The sequence below is a fragment of the Palaemon carinicauda genome, chromosome 9, assembly GCF_036898095.1.
Source record: "Palaemon carinicauda isolate YSFRI2023 chromosome 9, ASM3689809v2, whole genome shotgun sequence".
NCBI classification, from domain to species: Eukaryota; Metazoa; Arthropoda; class Malacostraca; order Decapoda; family Palaemonidae; genus Palaemon; species Palaemon carinicauda.
In genome coordinates, this window is record NC_090733.1 from 73,775,227 (window position 1) to 73,800,435 (window position 25,209).

At 37.0% G+C, this 25,209-nt stretch overlaps 1 protein-coding gene across 9 annotated transcripts in view; it reads left to right on the forward strand.

Annotated features, from left to right (window-relative positions):
- LOC137646998 (speedy protein 1-B-like) overlaps positions 1–25,209 on the forward strand; it is a 920,935-nt gene that overhangs the window by 454,734 nt on the left and 440,992 nt on the right. The window lies entirely within an intron of this gene.

Below are 25,209 nucleotides of genomic sequence, written 5' to 3' on the forward strand. Positions count from 1 at the left end.
AAGAAAGCTCTGGGTGATAGGAGGATAGATGTGAGAGAGGCAAGAGAGCGTGCTAGAAATAGGAATGAATGGCGAGCGATTGTGACGCAGTTCCGGTAGGCCCTGCTGCTTTCTCCGATGCCTTAGATGACCGCGGAGGTAGCAGCAGTAGGGGATTCAGCATTATAAAGCTTCATCTGTGGTGGATAATGTGGGAGGGTGGGCTGTGGCACCCTAGCAGTACCAGCTGAACTCGGTTGAGTCCCTTGTAAGGCTGGAGGAACGTAGAGTGTAGAGGTCCCCTTTTTTGTTTTGTTTCATTGTTGATGTCGGCTACCCCCCAAAATTGGGGGAAGTGCCTTGGTATATGTATGTATGTATTTTTATGTTATTACTGATTCTTTTTAAATTACATAGGTTTAATATGTATTTAGTTCTTTTTATCACTCATATTTCATATATATATATATATATATATATATATATATATATATATATATATATATATATATATATATATATATATATATATATATATATATATATATATATATATATATATCCATTCATCCCTCTATTCACCCATATTTAAAATATTTAAAGATATATAAGTATATACAATATATATGTAATATATATATATATATATATATATATATATATATATATATATATATATATATATATTTCATTTATTTATTTTTTCCTTATCAATTAAATTTTGATAATCTTATAATCTTATAACTCTATATCCCGATTTTATTTCGTGCCAGTCCTGTGAGAGTCAAGCTTGACTCATTGGGCTGGTAAAACTCCTTTCTTTAAAAATAATAATTCCAGCACAAGGACATCCACAAATATACATGGACTTCACCATGTGGCAATTAAAAAATCAAATAGATCACATAACCATTAATAAAGAGAAGACGACTCTGAGAAACGTGAGAAGCTATAGAGGTGCAGATATTGGTAGTGATCACCAGGTCCTCATTGCCACAATGAAATTGAAACTGAAAGCACCCAACTGAAATGTAGATACAACTAAGCTTCTAGAAGATGAGAACAGAGAAACCTTTGCAGTTGAATGTAGGAATCGATTTGCAGTCTTAAGAGACTTTGAGAGAAGAGGAGCAGACAATCGACGAAGAATGGTGTGATATTAAGAACATATACCGTATGTTGCTGTGTAAAGGGCGAACATCAAAATTTCCTTTAAAAAAGGCATTTTTATCATGTAATCCATGTCAAGGGCTAATGGCAATTTCAAGGCTCGCCTAATGTTACTAAACTTTTATTAACAAATCCTACCACACATTATGATCTTTATTGTTGTTACTAGTGCGGGAGGTCACAGAGATTTGTATTACATCTCGATTACAAAAGGCTTGATAGCTAAATTCATCAGCTAGTGTGATGGGGATCCCCGAATGGCCATTCTTAAGTTATCCCGTTGGTGCGTTGAGTAGGGGGCGCAGCTTGAACTGCCCCCCAAGTTCGGATTAAATTGCATTTTGGAGTACATCAATCAAACCTGTGATAAAAGTTTCATTTTGGCACTGTGATTACAGATGTGCCATTCTTAAATGGCGCAATTGGTGCAAAACGCATTCAAGAAGGGCTCAAAGGGGGCGCTACAGTCACATTTATATCACAATTTGAGTACATAAATGAAAGGTTGCGGAAATATACCTTAGGGCTTCCTGATGAAGGATCAGTAATTCTTAAGTGTCAAATTTGGTGCAAAACCCATTTAAGAAGGACCTAACGATGGCGCTATTTTTTGCACATATAAAACACGTCTTACGTACATCAATGAAACTTTGTAGAAATATTTGTTAGACCTTCTTGATAAAGGATCAGCAGTTTTTAAGAGTCCAAATTGGCGCAAAACCCATATAAGAACGGCCTAAAGAGAGTGCAATATTAGCACATGGTGGATTAAGGTATATTTTCTGGCGCCGTTACCTCTATGTACCCTGAATAGAATTTTGAGAATCTCTGTTTATATGATTTAGAAGAACAAAGGAACTGCAAATTTATGTATTTAAGTATTTATTTATACAAGAAAAGGTGCACTGGTGAAGAGTGAATACAAGAAAATGTGCACTGGTGAAGAGCGAGTACAAGAAAAGGTGCTCTGGTGAAGAATGAATACAAGAAAAGGTGCAATAGTGAAGAGTAAATACAAGAAAAGGTGCACTGGTAAAGCTTGAATACAAGAAAAGGTGCACTGGGGAAGAGTGAAATACAATACGTGCCAATATAGTTTACAATTCGATATTCATTTATGGTATTTACCTGTATAGCATAATTTGATATCTAACTTATTCAACTCATGAATTATTGTTTTTTTTTTAAATCTAATGTTTCACACCTTTTGCAAGGTAGTAGTAGTAGTAGATATGGTAAAACATTGCTATCTAATAATATGCTGCTACATGGGATGACTGGGCACTAACATGTCTATTTGCTAGTGATTATTCTCTTTGAAGCCAAAACCGCCTTTTGATAGGCACACTCATATTAATTAGTGTACACATACATGTATCACATTATCTATAAATCTATTGCTAAAGTTTATAAGATGAAACATTAAAACTATGGATGAAAATTTTCTCTCTCTCGCTCTCTCTCTCTCTCTCTCTCTCTCTCTCTCTCTCTCTCTCTCTCTCTCTCTCTCTCTCTCTCTCTTAGGAAAAGATATGTGAATATGCTTATAATCATGAATTCAACTAGTATATACGGGTAAGGTTGATTATCATCTCAGCCTGCCTTTCTGTAACAAGATTTTAGTTATCCTCATCACAACACCCATCTTCATCTGAAGATGCAACGTCCAAGTCGTCCTCATCACTGTCCAATTCTTCTAAATCCTCTGTTTCTGGGATAAGGCATTCGTGGAGTTGCTCCCCTTCGAATCAAACCAGTTAGTAATGCTCATCAGAATCAAACCAGTTAGTAATGCTCATCAACCAACTGCCAGCCATTTTCTTCAGAGGGATGCTGTTCTATATGAGTTTGATCCGCTATTTGTTGTTAGCAACAAAGGAGGCACACACTGTGAGGAATGAGCTCGTCTTCGCAAGATAGTAATCCATTTGCATCTATCCCCTTCAAATTGGCTAGTAGGTGTTTTCCATTTCCATTTGGCCCATGTCTTCCTAAACTTCTCATACCTCCATTCATTCAGCCTAGTGTTTGCTCTATCCTCAGCTCCATACATTGTGGCTGTGAACCTCTGAAGCGCTTCTTGCATTGTGCAATCAACTAGAGCTCATTGTCATAACTCTGAACGTCTTCTCATGGTCAGGTTGCTAGCATTGTACGACACATGTCCAAGTATCTTGGCAAGGATGAACCTGCCATCTTCACCACGAGCCTCAAACAGATATCTATTTCTTTCAGAGCTATAAGTGGGGCATTTAGTCAAAAAATGCCTCACTGTCAAGCGTATCAAACAGTCGTCGCAATATGGTTGGTGTTGGCCAGCCAGGAAAAACTCGTGTGTCAACCAGGTGTGACCAATGCAAAGACGACAAAGAGTAGTCTCCCATTTTCGGGGCATCCCATTATACCTCCAAGGGGATATACCAATCGCAATTTCTCTCATCTTATTTTCGCTTAAACTATCCCAATGCTGTTGAAAATTGTTATAAATAGAATTCCGAATTGCTGGTAAAAAATCATTACAAAGAATGGGAGACCTTCTTGGTAGCAACTTGGCTGCAGCACTCTTTGCCAGTGAATGTGCCTCTTCATTTCCAGACACACCTACGTGTGCTGGAACCCAGCAAAATCGAACTGTTATACCTTTTAGGCCAATAATTAAAAGCCACTCTAAAATATTTAAAACTAAAGGGTTACTAGAATTAAAACTTTATAAAGCTTGAAGAATACTTCTTGAATCACTATAAATGGTAAAATTGCCCTCCTCTTTTAACGCTATTTTCCCAATAGCTGTTAGTATGCCATATAATTCAGCAGTAAATATGGAATACATTGGAGGAAGTGCCCTCTATGGTTAAAAGAACTACTATATACTCCAAATTCAACGCCAGCATCGGATTCGGAGCCATCGGTATATATAAAAGTTGATTCCCTATGGTCTTCAACATGTTCCATAAAAAGAGACCTAGCTTCTAATTCAGTCATGTTTTCTTATCACCAATAAAATATTTACAGAAAGATATCTTTGTTAATTTCCACGGAGGGGTTGAGGGTATCTTACATGGGTACCTTACCTCTAATTTTATCAAGACTGTTTAATAATTGTTTTACTCGAAAGCCATAAGGTTGAGGATATTTTGGGTGAAACTCAAATATGTTGAGTGCCTTACAAAGTTTTATGTTGGTTGAAAATTGTCTGGTGATTTCAGCATATTACTCATCTGGAAATAATAATACAGTAGTTAGATGAGGATATTAAATCCCAGACTTGTAGCTGACGTGTCTTCTGGGTTGGATGGGTTATAATCAGAGACAGACTTCTTAATAGAATACATTTTAATGTACTTATGATTGCATTGCTCTGTAACTCTAAGCTCCAACAACCAACTGAGCGTCGAGTGTCTCGTAAACAATCTCAAAAATCAAAACATTATAACAAACATAAGAGCATCGCTCTCAAAAGACTTAAATCCTACTGCAGTACGAAAGTGAAATTAACCACATCCTATCTTTGAGGTAATCAATAAATGCTTGAACCCTAATATCAAAATACATCATTTCAGTTATGTACTAAGTACAACATGTTTTATCAATGCAATATGAATGAATGTTGCGCTCAATACATGTAGCATTTGAGGTAATACAGTACATTATTACAATAATACATAACACAAGGCTTGCAGTCTGAAAAGCTAAAGAGTTGGGGAGTCTTTGTAACCTAAACCAATACCGAATAATGGAAGATATGCGGTAATGGTCTAGTGGTAACTCCCCAGCATCAACAAGGGGACTTGGGATAGGTGAGGTTCTAAACGCTCCTGTGGACAATCTAATATCAGCATGATGTATTGAATCTAATATCTTTAATCGGCTTGGGGTAGCTGAGGAGTATATTTCACAGCCATAACTAATTTTGGAAAAAATCAAGGCCTTGTATAATTTTAAAATAGTTTTATGGTCTGCCCCCCCCCCCCCCTCCCATGATGTATGAGACAACACTTTAAGATTCAGAGCCTCAAGACATTTAGCTTTTAACGCTTTTAAGTGAGAAACCCATGTAAGCCTAAAATCAAATATAAAACCTAAATATTTAGCTTCACTTACCCATGGAATCTGTTGACCTTTGTTGTATGTATCCGGGTCTGGATGTAATCCCCGGATACGACAGAAATGGACAATTGTAGTTTTACGTGTCGAGAACTTGAATCCATTCATATCGGCCCACTGGATAATTTTGCCAATTGAGAGTTGTATTTTTCTCTCAACCAGTGCCATTCTAGCTCCAGCAAATGATATGGAGAGATCGTCCACAAATAGTGTTGAGAGAACATCCTGGGGAATGACTGAGGATATCCCATTAATTGCTAGTGCAAAAAGGGTTACACTCAGCACACTACCCTGAGGAACTCCTTCCTGGCATTTACTTTCTGATAGTTTCCCCCACTCTCACTTGAAGAACTCTATGTGAAAGAAATGTCTGAATAAATAGTGGCAGCTCTCCTCTCAATCCCATTTCATGAATGGTTTTAAGTATACCATATCTCCATGTAGTATCATATGCATTTTCAAGATAAAAAAAAAAAAGACTGTCACATGATGCTGTTTGGAAGCAAACGCTTCACAAATAGAAGACTCAAGTCGTATCAACACATCAGTCGTTGAGTGCATTTTTCTGAATCCACATTGAATGGGTGATAAAATACCCTTCTTTTCAAGGTACCACATCAGCCTTGCATTGACCATATCCTCCATGATTTTACATTAACAAGATGTCAATGCAATAGGACGATATTTTGCTGCTAATATTTTGTCCTTACCGGGTTTTAAAAAGACTAAAATAATGGCTAGTTCCCAAACACTTGGGTAACTATGATCATGCCATATTCTATTAATAATGCTTAAAATAAGTAACTTTGTATTAAAATGTACATGCTTAATCATTGCATATGGAAATTCCAGCGGGTCCAGGGGCTGTATCATTGCAATGAGCAAGTGTGGAATCAAATTCTCTTCCAGTAAAACGAGAATTATAAGACTTCTCTTCCTGTTTTAAAAATTTAAAATTTCCTTTTCTTCAATGCTCCTATACTGGTGATCCTAATGCATTTGCTTCAGTTACATACTGACCAATCACCTTCAACACTGGTGGTTAGTTGGGGGTGAGTTTGCCAGCTATCTTTTTTACTTTCCTCCACACAGAAGATGGTGGTGTTCTATTGTTAATGGAGGAAGCAAAAGACATCCATGACTGGCGCCTTGCTTCTTTCATGGGACGACGGAACTGTGTTCTACATTTCTTGTACATAGTTAAATTCTCATCAGTTCGGCGTCTACGCAATCGTGTTAAAGATCTTCTTGTGGCTCTGTGCAGGGCAGTTAGTTCTGAAGACCACCACGGGATTGGTTGTCATTTGAATAACCCTGTTGTTTTGGGAATTGAATTGACTCCTGCTGTATGGAGAGTTCCATTCAGTAAGTCTATGGCATCATCAGTATTTTCAACCTATCCTGCATCACCCTCATTTTCGCTTAGCTCACAAAATTTATCCCAGTCCGCCTTGTCAAGATACCATTGTGACAATCTCTGTAAAGGTGGACCATTGTTGGTGTTTATAATGATTGGTGCATGATCACTAGTATGCCAATTATCTAATGTCCTCCAATCAAAGTTGAGAAGGCAATTAGAGCTTACTATTGATAGCTCAATATATGACAAGGTACCTGTCTGGACATGAAAGTGTGTGGGCTCTCCTTTATTAAGGAGTCCCACATCTTCCTTTTCCACAATTGATGATATGATATTTCCCCTCGTGTTTGCTAAAACCTCACCCCACAAATAATGTCTACCATTCAAATCTCCAAGTAAAAGAAAAGGTTGAAGGAGTTGTTGAATCACCTCTATTAAGTTATCATACAAAATGTTATCATTTGGAGGCAAGTACAGAGAACAAATTGTATATTTTCTCCCTATATCAATGTGTACAACCACTGCCTGCAAAGGTGTACGAATAGACAAACGCTGATGTATACTCTGATCCCGTGAAGGCATGGAAAGCTGGCAATGCTGCACAATGATCTGGTGTTGCTTCCATATTACAGTCAGGCTAACTTAATGATGATTGCTCTTTGAAACTGTTCTAATATCCATCCACAATGTTGACTAAAAGCTATTGCAGTGGTACAATAATATCACTGCAATATTTATGTTGGATGGCGTGACCACTGTGTCAATTCTCATGATCAGCTGACAAGGAATAATTCATCTACTGCATTTTGCTGTATCATACCCTCTGTCACCTGGAACTTATAACATTCCCCATGGACATCTAAGAAGACTTCACAATCCCCAAAAATGTTAGCAAATGAAGTGTCTTGCCATTCATTGGCAAGAAACTGGGGTAACTGCTTCTTGAAGGACTTGGACTTTAGGGCATCGTTTAGATTTCTTGGCACTGGTCTCTTTTCTGTCCCTGTGATAATGAAGGTTCTGTTGTCAGATCCCCACCTGTCTCTTACAGTGTCCTTAATTGAAGTCTGTGGATAGTCATCAAAGGCTATGTGTATGCGTTTGGTTGACATTGATAAACACTGATTAAGAATACTTCTTGCTAGTCCTCTGTATGTGGAGGACAGATTTGGTGGCAAGGTATGTAAAAGGCAATGTCCATTTATGATGTAAGCACTGACCTGCTTTGGCTGCTGTTCAAGACCTTTCAATAAATCTCAATATATTAAAGAGTGCACTCTTATCGGTCTTTGCCATTATTTCTTCAGGGCTGGTCAAGGAGAGAGGTATCGGGCTTAATGGGTACTGGAGAATATGCTCCATGCCAGTCTTTTCTTGGTGGACAGTACAAGGAGAGTCCCGTCAGATCACGAGAACGTTTAAGCACTGCAACTTTCATGTTTTTTTGTCCGACCAGTGCTTGCACAGTCATCTACAAAGGTTTTCAGCTTTTCCTTTATTGGATTTTCAAACTTATTTAGATCACTCATGCAAGCCTGGATGAATTCTTTGTGTCTGAATTTTCCTTTGGTTGGTACATAGAGGAGGCTTTCAGGGATTTCATCGTTGGTACCTTTTCCTGTGGACATATTGTACAATACCTTTGAAGCTTCCTGTGTCTCAAATAGATTGTTCGTATCTAAGATTTGTTTGATGATTTTCTGAAGATTCTCATTGTCACGTTGAATTCGTCTTGGCCTAAGTTCTGTAGTGACATCTTCTTTGCTAATTAATCCTGCCATCTCTTGCTGCTGACTAATAAACAGTGCTCGGTTAGCCTTTGTTACCATCCATCTAAGGTGAGCTGAGTAGTCATTAGTGAAAGTAGTGATTCCTGTCATCCGAGATGTGGCGTCGGCATTGATAGTTTGTTCCAGTAGTAAATCTACGGGAATTCTGCTAAAATCATGTTCTGTCCTTCACGCTGTGAATACACCCTGCTTAAGTATCTCTCTTAGGCCGGGATGAGTCGCATCAATATTCAATAACACCAATTGATATTTTGTTAACCTCCAGGATTAGTTGATGTGGCCTGTGGCAAAGAACAGGTCAATAATCAGTGACAGTGTGAAGATAAAGAGCTCGATGTCATTTGTCCGGGTAGCTCTTTCAAGTTGGTGAAACATGTTAATGTACTCCACATACATCATCCTAAACTTTACAGTGTATCCATGAGCTCCCGATACAGTTGCCTTGGTGAATTCAGAATACTCTCTCAAAAATTTCTCAAAAATATCTGCATTGATCACCAGCTTAATCCCACGTTCTCCTGTATTGGTATTTCCTTTCACAGTGGATATCAGGGTATGAAGCTCTTCTCTGTAATCACATGTCTCTAGAAAGGCCTTGAAATGAAAGCTTCCAAAGGCAAGGCAAAGTAGAGATAGAGCCTCTTGCATTGGTTAAGTGTTTTCCTGTGAGGAACCCAATCAAAGAACCTGGTGCAAGGATCCCAGTCTCTATTACCATGTCTGGTCGTCCTGATTCTGTTATGAGTTTTCCTCAAGTCTTGAAATAACCCCATAAACTCACAAAAGATCTAAATATGATAGTAGGTTATCAAAATTTAAACTTAATTACAAAATGTTACAAAATTTGTGATCTATTACTTAGCTAAAGGCAATAGTATAAACATCCGTTTAGACCCTTCTTAACTGGCTAACTTCCATACATAGCAAAGTTGCCACTATACTGGTATTATGCAACTCTAAATTTTATAATCACGAGCCCGTGAAAAGAAAAGTTGCAATTAGTACTATCATTCAAAACTTTTATCGCTTATATATGCAATGAAACAACAGCAGTTATAAGAAAAACAGAAGAGCTCACAATAGTACTGTGGCACATATGGATGAGATAACATGAGTGATATAAAGGCCTAAAGAAAGTGAATATAGGCCTTTTCAATGTGCTAATAGTAACACCCTCTATAGGCCATTTTTAAATGGGCTTTGCACCAATTTCGACTCTTAAGAACTGCTGATCCTAAATCAGGAAGGTCTAAAGAATAATTCAACAAAGTTTCATTGATGTACAAAGACATGTTTTAAATGTACAAAAAATAGCGCCCTCTTTAGGTCGTTCTTAACTGGGTTTTGCACCAAATTTGACACTTAAGAATTACTGATCCTTCATCAGGAAGCCCTAAGGTATATTTCCACAACCTTTCATTGATGTACTCAAATTGTGATATAAATGTGACTGTAGTGCCCCCTTTGAGCCCTTCTTGAATGCGTTTTGCACCAATTGCGCCATTTAAGAATGGCACATCTGTAATCACAGTGCCAAAATGAAACTTTTATCACAGGTTTGATTGATGTACTCCAAAATGCAATTTAAACCGAATTTGGGGGGCAGTTCATGCTGCGCCCCCTACTCAACGCACCAACGGGATAACTTAAGAATGGCCATTCGGGGATCCCCATCACACTAGCTGATGAATTTAGCTATCAAGCCTTTTGTAATCGAGATGTAATACAAATCTCTGTGACCTCCCGCACTAGTAACAACAATAAAGATCATAATGTGTGGTAGGATTTGTTAATAAAAGTTTAGTAACATTAGGCGAGCTTTGAAATTGCCATTAGCCCTTGACATGGATTACATGATAAAAATGCCTTTTTTAAAGGAAATTTTGATGTTCGCCCTTTACACAGCAACATACGGTATATGTTCTTAATATCACACCATTCTTCGTCGATTGTCTGCTCTACTTCTCTCAAAGTCTCTTAAGACTGCAAATCGATTCCTACATTCAACTGCAAAGGTTTCTCTGTTCTCATCTTCTAGAAGCTTAGTTGTATCTACATTTCAGTTGGGTGCTTTCAGTTTCAATTTCATTGTGGCAATGAGGACCTGGTGATCACTACCAATATCTGCACCTCTATAGCTTCTCACATTTCTCAGAGTCGTCTTCTCTTTATTAATGGTTATGTGATCTATTTGATTTTTTAATTGCCACATGGTGAAGTCCATGTATATTTGTGGATGTCCTTGTGTTGGAATTATTATTCTTAAAGAAAGGAGTTTTACCAGCCCAATGAGTCAAGCTTGACTTTCACAGGGCTGGCACGAAATAAAATCGGGATATAGAGAGTTATAAGATTATCAAAATATAATTGAAAAGGAAAAAAAATAAATAAATAAAAAAAATAAAAGTATATATATGTGCATACTGTATATTCTTATATATCTTTAAATATTTTAAATATGGGTGAATAGATGGATGAATGGATATATATATATATATATATATATATATATATATATATATATATATATATATATATATATATATATATATATATATATATATATATATATAAAGGTTTATTTAGATATAGTTCAAGTCAAGTTCTTGTATAATTTTCAGATCGTAACCTTTTTGTCTCAAGTTTTGTTCAGACTTGACTTTCCAGGGACTTATTTTTATGTAAATTCTTTTGAAAGCGTTGTAATTTATATAGAATTTATTTATTTATGTAAAGTGTGTATTATTCCAATTATCATTATTTGGAACCAGATTCCACTTGATTCCTGTTAGAAACCACAGTAAGTTAAATACGTTTTAATAATAATTTGGAGTAATTACTCAGCTTGGTTTTGAGTGTGCTGAAGAGACCTTTGGATATTCAGTGTTTTATATATTGCTGTCTGGGAGTTATTTAATGGTCTCAAAATTCGTGTATTAATATTTTAAGGTGGAACAGTTTCAATGTAAAAGCAAACAAGGTAGTTTGGAATTCGAGAGGTTGATTAACTTGCCAGTCGTACTATAATATATTTTTAGTGTCCAGACCAGGGAGCCATGTCATATATGTGATATATATATATATATATATATATATATATATATATATATATATATATATATATATATATATATATATATATATATATATATATATATATATATATATATATATATGTATATATATTATATATAATATATGTATATGTATATATATATATATATATATATATATATATATATATATATATATATATATATATATATATATATATATATATATATATATATATATATATATATATATATATATATATATATATATATATATATATATATATATATATATATATATATATATATGTATACACTTATGTATGTATGATATGGTCATTTTACATTTTACAATATATATACATATAGTTATATATATATATATATATATATATATATATATATATATATATATATATATATATATATATATATATAGATGTATACACATATATATATGTCTGTGTGTATATATATATATATATATATATATATATATATATATATATATATATATATATATATGTGTGTGTGTGTGTGTGTGTATATATATATTTATATATATTGTAAAATGTAAAATGACTGTAACATACATACATACATATACACAAACATACATACATATACACACATATAAATACATATATATACATATACACACACACATATATATATATATATGGATAAATATCAACACAACATCGTGTTCAAATAGAAATAAATTTCTACCTCATACTTGGGATCGAACGCTAGCCCCTTCTAATGAAAGGCCAGGTCGAAACCAACCATGCCACGAGAGGCCGTAAAAGATATCGCAACCTGACGCTACCCAGCTGTCCGAGGATTTACCTGGCGAGACATCAGTCTCTTACCAGCGAGTTTTACCCGACATCCCGGCCCACCACGTGACACAATTGGTAGTAATTCATTCACATTACCCCTAATGAGTCAATATGGATAAATATCAACACAACATCGTGTTCAAATTGAAATAAATTTCTACCTCATACTTGGGATCGAACGCCAGCCCCTTCTAATGAAAGGCCAGGTCGAAACCAACCATGCCACGAGAGGCCATAAAAGATATCGGAACCTGACGCTACCCAGCTGTCCGACGATTTACCTGGCGAGACATCAGTCTCTTACCAGCGAGTTTTACCCGACATCCCGGCCCACCACGTGACACAATTGGTAGTAATTCATTCAAATTACCCCTAATGAGTCAATATGGATAAATATCAACACAACATCGTGTTCAAATAGAAATAAATTTCTACCTGATACTTGGGATCGAACGCTAGCCCCTTCTAATGAAAGGCCAGGTCGAAACCAACCATGCCACGAGAGGCCATAGAAGATATCGGAACCTGACTCTACCCAGCTGTCCGAGGATTTACCTGGCGAGACATCAGTCTCTTACCAGCGAGTTTTACCCGACATCCCGGCCCACCACGTGACACAATTGGTAGTAATTCATTCAAATTACCCCTAATGAGTCAATATGGATAAATATCAACACAACATCGTGTTCAAATAGAAATAAATTTCTACCTCATACTTGGGATCGAACGCTAGCCCCTTCTAATGAAAGGCCAGGTCGAAACCAACCATGCCACGAGAGGCCATAAAAGATATCGGAACCTGACGCTACCCAGCTGTCCGAGGATTTACCTGGCGAGACATCAGTCTCTTACCAGCGAGTTTTACCCGACATCCCGGCCCACCACGTGACACAATTGGTAGTAATTCATTCAAATTACCCCTAATGAGTCAATATGGATAAATATCAACACAACATCGTGTTCAAATTGAAATAAATTTCTACCTCATACTTGGGATCGAACGCTAGCCCCTTCTAATGAAAGGCCAGGTCGAAACCAACCATGCCACGAGAGGCCATAGAAGATATCGGAACCTGACTCTACCCAGCTGTCCGAGGATTTACCTGGCGAGACATCAGTCTCTTACCAGCGAGTTTTACCCGACATCCCGGCCCACCACGTGACACAATTGGTAGTAATTCATTCAAATTACCCCTAATGAGTCAATATGGATAAATATCAACACAACATCGTGTTCAAATAGAAATAAATTTCTACCTCATACTTGGGATCGAACGCTAGCCCCTTCTAATGAAAGGCCAGGTCGAAACCAACCATGCCACGAGAGGCCATAAAAGATATCGGAACCTGACGCTACCCAGCTGTCCGAGGATTTACCTGGCGAGACATCAGTCTCTTACCAGCGAGTTTTACCCGACATCCCGGCCCACCATGTGACACAATTGGTAGTAATTCATTCAAATTACCCCTAATGAGTCAATTTGGATAAATATCAACACAACATCGTGTTCAAATAGAAATAAATTTCTACCTCATACTTGGGATCGAACTCTAGCCCCTTCTAATGAAAGGCCAGGTCGAAACCAACCATGCCACGAGAGGTTCCGATATCTTTTATGGCCTCTCGTGGCACGGTTGGTTTCGACCTGGCCTTTCATTAGAAGGGGCTAGCGTTCGATCCCAAGTATGAGGTAGATATATATATATATATATATATATATATATATATATATATATATATATATATATATATATATATATATATATATATATATATTCAGTATATAGTAAAGAGTCTTCTCTTATTTTAGGATTATTATTTTTTTTTTTTTTTGCTCTGGTTCATAAATGTGGGGTGGAAAACTAATGTTTTCTACACATATTTAATGTACATATTATTGCGCCAATTATTGCACATATATGAATTTTTGGAAATAATGAAAGACTAAAGATCTTTTTGCGTTTCCTTTATATGGACCTACTGTTGATAATAAAAGCAGTTTACCTCCATTTTTAACCATTCTTTTATGGACTTCGGTCTGATAGACTACTATGGACAAAGATTATATTTTCAGTGAGTGGGACTGTGCTGTTAAATTTCTTTGCTCCTATTTTATTTACAATCAACTTACTTGTGTTCATAGTTTGGGACAATTGTCCCAATTGCTATATGGAAGTTTAGACACACCTTTTCCTGTCACATGACTTATCTTGGGACTTTATCTTTATATTATTAGTGGCAATAGGAACTCAAATTGGTTAAAAACTCCATATGACCACAACGAAGAATATTAATTCGGATTTTGACAGGAAAAATCTATTTTTAGGTGAGATAGCCATGTTGTCTAGATGGACCTACCTGTTACTTTTCATCCCCTTCCAATTCTCAGTGTGAAGCCTTGCGTTATGCAATGGCTGCTCCTGGAATGGTGATCCAGGAAACGTGTTTGTAGTAGCACATAGGAAGTTGTAACGGCTCTTTCCTCCACGTATCCATTCCTATCCCATATCCTTCGAGACAAGGTTATCTCTATTTAGGGAAGGATAGCAGTGGCTATTTTTAAACCCGTCCGTGTTGTATACACGATATCTCTCGGGATATTCGCTCCAGGCGATAGAACCCTGTGATACTTCTAAGGTAAAATTCTCTGGTAAATCACTTAAAGAAATATCCCAAGTAGAAAGCTGCCTTTAAGAAACTTACATCTGGAGGACATGGCTATGTTACCCAAAAATAGATTTTTCCTTTGTCAAAATCTTTTATTTTTTTCTATTAGTCATTTTCTATTCCCACATTGAGATAGTTAAAAGGCTGTGGAACGTCCAGTGAGGAAATCTTTATTGAGCCTCTGTTTGAGTAATTGTTTTATTAATTGTTGTAAATTTTCCTTGACCATGACAAAGTTGATTAGGTTTAGTAAAATTGTATTGTACTGTAATAGTCCAAAATCAATAAGCTTTGTATTCTATGAAATTGATTTTGGACTATAACGAATGTTAGTTCTCTTGGTTCCTGTGTATGCCTGTAATACTGCATTGTTGCCTATAATATTAACTGCAATGTAATATAAATAAATGCTATTGGAGTATTGTTGGGAGGGAGGGATGATAATTTAATTTTTGTTTTTATGCACTGTATATCCATTGTGTTTCATGGTTTATCGTCTATTCTAACACATTTTTTTTGTACAACTGAACTGTCAAATGATGTACCTTATGTAATTTGTAGTAACTGTGTTGTATAGATCTCAGTGTAGGGCGTTGTTGCTTGTTATGAGGAATTTTGAGATGGACTGAAGAGCTAAGGGGGGATGTGAAAAAAAAATGTATAAAAAAAAAAATAATTTCTATATTAGTTACTAATTTTTATTTTATTGTTTAGGTTGTATTTGTACAATTTTTTATTTCCAGTGAATGTTTTTTTTTTTCCACTGTATAATTTATTTATCTCCTGTCCATCATTCAAATTTTTCTCTTTGTTATTACAGAGTGATGGCCCCCTGCACCCAGCAGGGATCATATGTTAAAATTTCTAATAAGAACGAGTGAAGCCAGTTCAGAAGTAAACACAGTGTTAAGACTTAGTCAAGTAGAGGCAAACAAAGATAATAGATTGTTATGCTTGGAAATTGGGAAACTAGCCATGTATCTTGGCAGTGGTCGTTAAGTGTTATTTTTCTTGCCTGAGGTCCCCAGAAAAAAAACAAAGACAGAAGGTTTTGTTGACTCAGGACACTACAAAGACATTAAGTGCACCTTTAAGTGAAAAGTAGAGTAGAGGTGTGTTACAGATGACATTACTCATCTCTTATTGGTGAAAAAAATTGTACTTCTGCAAATGTCTTCCTCGAGGAAATTTTTTTGTCAGTAGCAATTGGAAGATGAATGGGAACAAAGCCTCTATCGATGGAATGACCGAATTTGTTTTAAGAAAGGACTTTTCAACCCAAACACAGATATATCTTGGATTACTACAGTGTCAACGTGCATAGAAGTAGGTAAAGGACACAGAATATATTGCATTGCTGTTTATGCCCACGTAGGTGGTGGTAGACTAAAAAGATTTAGCCAGAGGCAAACTGTAAGTGATGTGATTGTCCAGACCCACTGTCGCTGTTTGTAAATCATGGTCCTCAATGTTGTGGGGTTCTCCTTCAAGCTTAAAGTTTCCTTATGTCACAAGCTTGTAACTTTGTCTTGAATATGTTGTCCTTTACCGAAGTGGCTCTGTTGTGATGTTAAGGCTTACAGAAAAGGTTTTGTATCTGGAACCCAACAGGATGGTAATTTGAAGGAAGTTTTTTTTTGTAGTTTATATTGTTTTTATGTGTGGTTTACTGAGTAACATTTTCTCGGTGATTTGTATTCATATGAGTGTCCAACATGTGAATGTTTTATTTTTTCTCAAGGCATTTTTTAGTCTAGTTAATGTAGGACTGAAGTGAAGAGGTTCATTAATATTAAATATTTTCCTTCCCTAATGTTCAATTACCTTTAAATAAAAAATGCATCCTATCTTGAGAGCATGCTGCTGTTATTTGTATGACACTGCATGCCAGTATAAGTGAGGCGGTATAACTCTAGAATTATATTAGGCAACTACATTTCTAGCTGGATCCCCTTGCCCAGTATGAAATCAAGGGTGGGTGCCCAGTGCCCAGTTCATTCTTGGTTGCTTACTTTTTGCCCAGATCTCTGGGCATTCCACCGTTTTTCTACTTTTTGTGCAGTGAACGTTGGAGTGTGGTCGACATTCGGACACTGGGCAGTCTGTGTGCTACATATGACCACAGTCCGCAAACCACCTCAGAGTCACCCTGAAGGCCACCCGCCTACAGGATGACCTTTGTCCGAGGGAGGAAGGTTGTAAGGCAAGGTTCTCCGCCCTTGAGAACCTGCCGCACTATGCTGTCACACAAACAGCAACATTCCCTGTAAAGAAAGCTTAAATATATAGAAACATCAAGAATGTTTTCATATATACTGATTAAAAAAACAAGAATAAAAAGTCAAAAGGCCATTCAGTTGAAGAGGGGAGAGAGAGAATGGCTCTGTGGCAGAGCCAAAAGTAAAATGAAGTACAGTCACAGGTGTGTGAGTGAGAGGGGTAGCTACTACCACTACTAACCCCCCCCCCCCCCCTCCCCCAGTAAGTAGCGGTATGGGTGGTTAAACCCTTGCTAAAAGTCTAGTGGATTGTCTTAGCATCACAAACACACAAATACTAAAAAAAAAACTTGCTAACTTATCGGAACTATCAGATAACTTAGGATATAAGAAATCTGCAGTCTATAGAAAACAAAGGAAAAATACACCTCCATAAGCATTAAGGTCTGTTAAGAGAGCTCCCTCTTAATGAGAGAATGCCTTGATGAAGTCATTGAGCTTCAGCACGGCATTTCATTCCCGTGCTGAATCTTGGTGACGGGCAAGAGGGCTCTTGAACTTCGGGAAATTGCTCCCCCAGTTCGAATCTAAATTTCTCTCTTTCATCTTTTTCATCTTTTTCTTCTGCTTAATATTACTTCGACCTTCTCCTAATTTTATCAACTTTCTTTCATCTTGCTGTCCTATCTCTATGATTATTATTCTTCTTAGTTATATATATATGTAGATGTATGCATATATATATATATATATTATTTTATTTGTTCATTTATTTATTTATCTATTTTTTTTCTATTTTATTTAAATGGCGTGGATATTTCCACATTAGTTATTACTGCCTGCTTAGATGAATGGGAGAAGGGATCACGGTTGGGAGGTATTCGCATTCAAAGTTATATATGAGAGTATTGGATGATCTCAGCCATCCCAAAGATGGTTTGGACCTTTTTGGCAGAACTGCTCTCAAGGGTTGGGTCATCGGAATCCAGGGGGATCCAATCCTTGAGGTGGGACTCTTGGCTTTTGGCCGGAAGCCCATCATTACAGATATGGGGAGGATGATTCCATATTACCTTGGTCTCAGTCCTAACAGGCGGGTTTAGCTTACACCTGTGCCTCTATATCTGTTTTGATGCTATCCTTCGGGTAGGGTATGGAGTGAACCATCTGGGAAGTATACTCTCACTGTGCCGATAGTGGAGAATACAAATTTCCTTTCCAACGTATGATATTTTCTTAAAATTCTCAAGCAGGTAAACCAACAAAACAACAACAAAAAACATGAAAATCCCACCCTTAAATATGGACCCTTCAAATACTGACTCCCCATCCCCTGGATTTGCTGACTCCCCCCCGGCACTGTTGACGACTTCTGCTACTGTAATTAAGGAAAATTCTGTTGACGACCTTCGAACTAAAAAGGACCACTTTACTGATGTTAAAAAATCTAGCAATTTGGGTAATACAGGGAAACTATGATTCCTTCATGTTTCCCAAATCCCATTAAAAACAAATTATGATGATATATAGAGCATTTGAGTGCTATGGATTGATAAAGGAAATAAGGATGAGACTTGGAGATGAAAAATGGGACTCTTGGATATCTTTTGAAAGTCATGATGAAGCGTTTAATGCCATAAGTAATGTTAGTAGTATCAAAATCAACGAATTGAACATCATGGGAGCTCTTTGTGATAAAGTCCCAAAGGAATTGGATGTGTACAAACCTGCTGATTGGTTTGAAAAAGATAGAAATGTACCCATGCCTTCACAGAGAAAACCCAAACCACCAATGTGGCTCTTAGCTGAACCTAAAGGGATAATAGGGAATTATTTTAAGATATGTAAGTTTATCCAAAAAAAAAGTAGGAACCATAGCACCTGGAGATATATCTCGTTTTGGGAAGAATAGTTATCTCATCCATGCTAAATCTTTGACGCAGTCTGCAATACTATCTAACTTACAGACAGGCAGTGATGAAATTACATTGGAAATGAAACCTCATCTAAATTTTAGTTATGGAAGGGGAGTGGTCTTTAATAAGGACCTGTACGAATTTACAAAGGAAGAGATACTTTCTGTGTGTCCATTAAATGTATGGAAAGTGCATAAGGTTCCTGGAACTTCAATGATTATACTTACTTTCCAGGATGCTGATGTACCTTTCCATATTTTTATTGAAAATGAAAGGATTAAAGTTCGACCTTTCAAACAAAAGCCCGTGCAATGTTTTAATTGTTTTAAATTTGAACACCCATCCAAAGTTTGCAAAAATGGAAAACTGTGTGGTATTTGCTCCAAAACTTATCATTGAGAATGTACACTTGAGGCCAGGTGTTCAAATTGCAATTTGAATCATAAATCAACTGATAGGAGATGCGAACTGTATATGTTGGAGGAAGCTGCCCTAAACAAATCAAGTTTAGAACACATAAGTGTGGGACATGCAAAAAGACTGTTGAATAAATCAACCAGCTATGCAAAGGCCTTAAAATCAAAGGTAAATTTACCACAGGAGACATCAACCCCACCTAGCACTGCCAGTAATCCTAAGAAAAGAAATACAACCTCTGATAATAAAGTACTGCATGACAAGGTAATCATATTGCCTTCTGAGGTTCTGCCACAGTGTATTAAAAATGGGTCATTGCCCATTTCTGTACAGCCTTCGTCCCCCATTACCAACAATAGTACTAACCTCTCCCAGGCCATGTCCTTGCCTGATTTGATGGAGATGCCACCTGACACCAAGTTACCAGGTGCACCTGTATTGGGGAAGGTGCAAAAACCTGGTAGCTCAAAACCTACTAATCGGAAAAGAGAGAGACCTCCATCTTTCTCGCCCCCTTCCATAAGAAATATCAAAATCACGACGTCAAATAAATATGATGATTTGTCTGTTGATATTTCTGATCTGGAAGTCAATTTAAATAAATCGGAAATTCAAGTGGAGGTCCACCAACCTCCTCAACAATCAGATCAAAAAGACAAAAAGAAAATCATAAATGCTAAACCCAATCTATCAAGACCCTCTTTAATAAAACCACCTGGAAATAGCACTAGATCAAAATCTGCTAATGGGAAAACTCCATCCAAGGGGTCTACCAAATTATAAACCATAGTTTTTTCCTCCATTTTGCAATGGAATTGTCAGGGTTTAAGGGCCAAATATGAAGAATTTAAGCTCCTTATTCATGAGCATTCCCCCATAATTATTTGTCTACAGGAGAGCAAACTTGATCATTATACCCCTTGTCCTCGCGAATATATTAGTTATAGGACACCATATGATCACCAAGTGGGGAGCCATGGCGGAAGTCTCATATACGTTCGTCGAGATGTTCCCCAAGTTTCTCTGTCTATTCGTACACCTCTGCTGGCAGTGGTTGTACAGATTGACATAGGGCGAAAATATACAATTTGTTCTCTGTACTTGCCTCCAAATGATAACATTTTCTATGATAACTTAGTGGAGGTGATTCAACAACTCCCTCAACCTTTTCTTTTACTTGGAGATTTGAATGGTAGACATCCTTTGTGGGGTGATGTTTTAGCAAACACGAGGGGAAATATATCATCAATTGTGGAAAATGAAGATATGGGACTCCTTAATACAGGAGAGCCCACACACTTTCATGTCCAGACAGGTACCTTGTCATGTATTGACCTATCAATCGTAAGCTCCAATTGCCTTCTGGACTTCAATTGGAGAACATTAGATGATTGGCATACTAGTGGTCATGCACCAATCATTATAAACACCAACAATGGTCCACCTTTACAGGGATCGCCACGATGGAATCTTGACAAGGCGGACTGGGATAAATTTTGTGAACTAAGCGAAATTGAGGGGGATGCAGGACAGGTTGAAAATATCGATGATGCCATAGACTTACTGAATGGAACTCTCCATACAGCAGGAGTCAATTCAATTCCCAAAACAACAGGGTTATTCAAACGACAACCAGTCCTGTGGTGGTCTTCAGAGCTAACTGCGCTCCACAGAGCCACAAGAAGATCTCTAACACGATTGCGTAGACGCAGAACTGATGAGAATTTAATTATGTACAAGAAATGTAGAGCACAGTTCCGTCGTGCCATGAAAGAAGCAAGGCGCCAGTCATGGATGTCTTTTGTTTCCTCCATTAACAGTAGAACACCACCATCTTCTGTGTGGAGGAAAGTAAAAAAGATAGCTGGCAAATTCACCCCCAACCCACCACCAGTGTTGAAGGTGAATGACCAGTATGTAACTGAAGCAAATGATGTTAGCAATGCCCTGGCTAATCATTTTTCAAATGTATCCAGCAAGTGTGAAGGAGCCCCTGGTCACCAGTATAGGAGCACTGAAGAAAAGAAAATTTTAAATTTTGCAACAAGAAGGGAAGAGTCGTATAATTCTCCTTTCACTGAAAGAGAATTTGATTCCGCACTTGCTCATTGCAATGATACAGCCCCTGGACCCGATGGAATTCCATATGCAATTATTAAACATGTACATTTTAATACGAAGCTATTTATTTTAAGCATTATTAATAGAATATGGCAGGATCATAGTTACCCAAGTGTTATTTTAGCCTTTTTAAAACCCGGTAAAGACAAGTTTTTAGCAGCAAACTATCGTCCTATTGGATTGACATCTTGTTTATGTAAAATCATGAAGAAGATGGTCAATGCAAGGCTGATGTGGTACCTTGAAAAGAAAGGTATTTTATCATCGATTCAATGTGGATTCCGAAAAATGCAATCAACAACTGATGTGTTGATACGACTTCAGTCTTCTATTTGTGAAGCCTTTGCTTCCAAACAGCACCATGTTACAGTATTTTTTGACCTTGAAAAGGCATTTGATACCACATGGAGATATGGTATACTTAAAACCATTCATGAATTGGGATTGAGAGGAGAGCTGCCACTATTTATTCAGGCATTTCTTTCACGTAGAATTTTTCAAGTGATAGTTGGGGAAGCTCTATCAGAGAGTAAGTGCCAGGAAGAAGGAGTTCCTCAGGGTAGTGTGCTGAGTGTGACCCTTTTTGTACTAGCAATTAATGGGATATCCTCAGCCATTCCCCGGGATGTTCTCTCAACATTATTTGTGGATGATCTCTCAATATCATTGGCTGGCACTAGAATGGCAATGGTTGAGAGAAAAATCCTACTCTCTATTGATAAAATTATCCAGTGGGCTGACATGAATGGATTTAAGTTCTCGACAAGTAAAACTACCATTGTCCATTTTTGTCGTATCCGGGGAGTACATCCAGACCCGGATATATACATTAAAGGTCAACGGATACCATGTGCAAGAGAAGCTAAATTTTTAGGTTTAATATTTGATTGTAGGCTTACATGGGTTTCTCACTTAAAAGCGTTAAAAGCTAAATGTGTTGAAGCTCTGAATATCTTAAAAGTATTGTCCCATACATCATGGGGGGCAGACCGCAATACTATTTTAAAATTATACAAGGCCTTGATTTTTTCCAAAATTAGTTATGGTTGTGAAATATATTCTTCAGCCACCCCAAGCTGGTTAAAAATATTAGATTCAATACATCATGCAGGTATTAGATTGTCTACTGGAGCTTTTAAAACCTCGCCTATCCCAAGTCTCCTTGTTGATGCTGGAGAGTTACCTCTAGACCTTTACCGAATGTCTTCCATTATTCGGTATTGGTTTAGATTGTAAAGACTCCCTAACTCTCTAGCCTTTCAGACTGCAAGCCTTGTAAGACACGCATCATACTTTGAGTTGCACCCAAAATCTCCTCAACCTTGTGGCTTTTGGGTGAAACGATTATTAAATAGTCTGGATATAATTAGAAATAAGGTACTTCCATTCAAGGTATCATCAACGCCTCCATGGAAGTTACCAGAGATATCTTTTTGTAAATATTTTATTGGAGATAAGAAGAATATGTCAGACCTAGAAGCCAGGTCCCTTTTTAATGAACATGTTAAAGAACATAGAGGATCAACTTTTATCTATACTGATGGCTCCAAATCTGATGCTGGCGTTGGATTTGGAGTACATAATAATGATTTTAGTTGTAGAGGTGCACTTCCTCTGACCGCTTCCATATTTACTGCCGAACTGTATGGCATATTAACCGCTATTGAGAAAATAGCGTTGTAGAAGGAGGGTAATTTTACAATTTTTAGTGATGCAAGAGTGTCCTTCCAGCTATAGAAGTTTTTAATTCTAATAACCCTCTAGTTCTAAAGATTTTAGAATGGCTTTTTATTATTGGACGGAGAGGTATAACAGTTCAATTTTGTTGGGTTCCAGCACATGTAGGTGTGTCTGGGAATGAGAAGGCAGATTCACTGGCTAAGAAGGCTGCATCCGAGTTGCTGCCAAGAAGGTATCCCATTCCCTGTAATGATTTGTTACCTGACATCAAGAAATTGGTTTGCAATAAATGGCAACAGCAATGGTATAGCCTAGATGGGAATAAAATGCGAGAGGTAACAAATGACATATCTCCTTGGAGGTATAATATGATGCCTCGAAAATGGGAGACGTCTCTTTGTCGTCTCCGTATTGGTCACACTCGGTTGACACACGAGTTTCTGCTGAAGGGCCAACAGCAACCGTATTGTGACGACTGTTTAGTACCTCTAACAGCGAGGCATTTGTTGACCGAATGCCCCAATTATAACAACTTGAGGAATAGATATTTGTTTGAGGCTCGAGGTGAGGGTGGCAGGTTCATCCTTGCCAAGATTCTAGGAAATGATGTGTCCTACCATGCAAGTGGTATTTTTAGATTTATTTCAGAAGCAGGTCTTCTGAAAACTATTTAACTTTTATGACGTTCAACTTTTATGATTTTAATTGAATACTCTTTTATTTTTTATTTTATTTTATTTAATTTTTATTTTTGTATGCATAAATTAAATGTTACCGGCGTCAATGACCTTGGATGTCAGGATGCCTGAAAAAACTAAATCAATCAATCAATTAAGAGAGCTTCAATTTCTAGACAGTGATTGACAGCCCTCTGGTTTAAATAAAGAAGGAACTGTTGCATCGACACCAAAGAGTGCAGGTTCAAGGGTAGCCCACCACTTAAGTTCCTGGGTTGTACCAGAAAGGGTTTATTTTATAGTTAACTTGTGTTGCTTTTCAGTTGAAGTATTAACTCTTAAGCAAAAGCTCTAAGCTGAGTATAGTTATTCCAAGTCAAATCTGATCTGTTATCCTTCCAAAGATGATAGGCCTCCTGCTTCTCCAAATAAGCATGTCTACAATTGTAATTGAACCAAGGTTTGCCTTTCACTCGGTACCTTAGCATACGAGAAGGGATATGCCTATTAATTATCTTGACTAGATTCTCATTCATTCATTCAGTCTTCTCTTTACTGATCTTCAATTGTATGTCTTCCTGAGAAAGATTGTGTGCCTTATCACTTATTAAATATTTATGAAATTTTCTATGTTTCCATTTAAGTATTTATTCTTACCTATGCCTTGATCCCTTATGGTAGTTTGTAGCCTTACTTAGCCTAGAGTTGTTTACATTTTTCGGTGTATAATGCCATTATTGCTCCAATTATTATGATGGCTTGCAAGTGTTTTAGAATAAACTAATTTGTCAGTTCTTTACCTTTTTTAACTTAACATGGTTTCAAATGTTTTATTAGACTAGCCTAGCATTCTGACCCATTTTAGGTAAGTTTTAGGCTAGTGTAGCATAATGTTTTGCAAATATTTAGCTTGATATATGAATGTTTTTGCTCCATTGGTAAATCACAAGGTGGCGGTTGTATGAGTAGCCTTTATGTAATTACCTTGATGATGTTTTATAGATATACACAATTTTTGCATAGAAAACCGTTAGGGCTGAATCGTTATGTCCTTTATAAATTTTTTAAAGAAGTTACTATTTTTATACATTCATGTGTAAAACATAAAATACATAATTCATTCTGAATATATGCACGGGGATAAATGTTATACAGGGACATCCCCCCAACCGGGGGAACCTCGCCTATCCTTGGGGACTTCCACTTTCTCTGA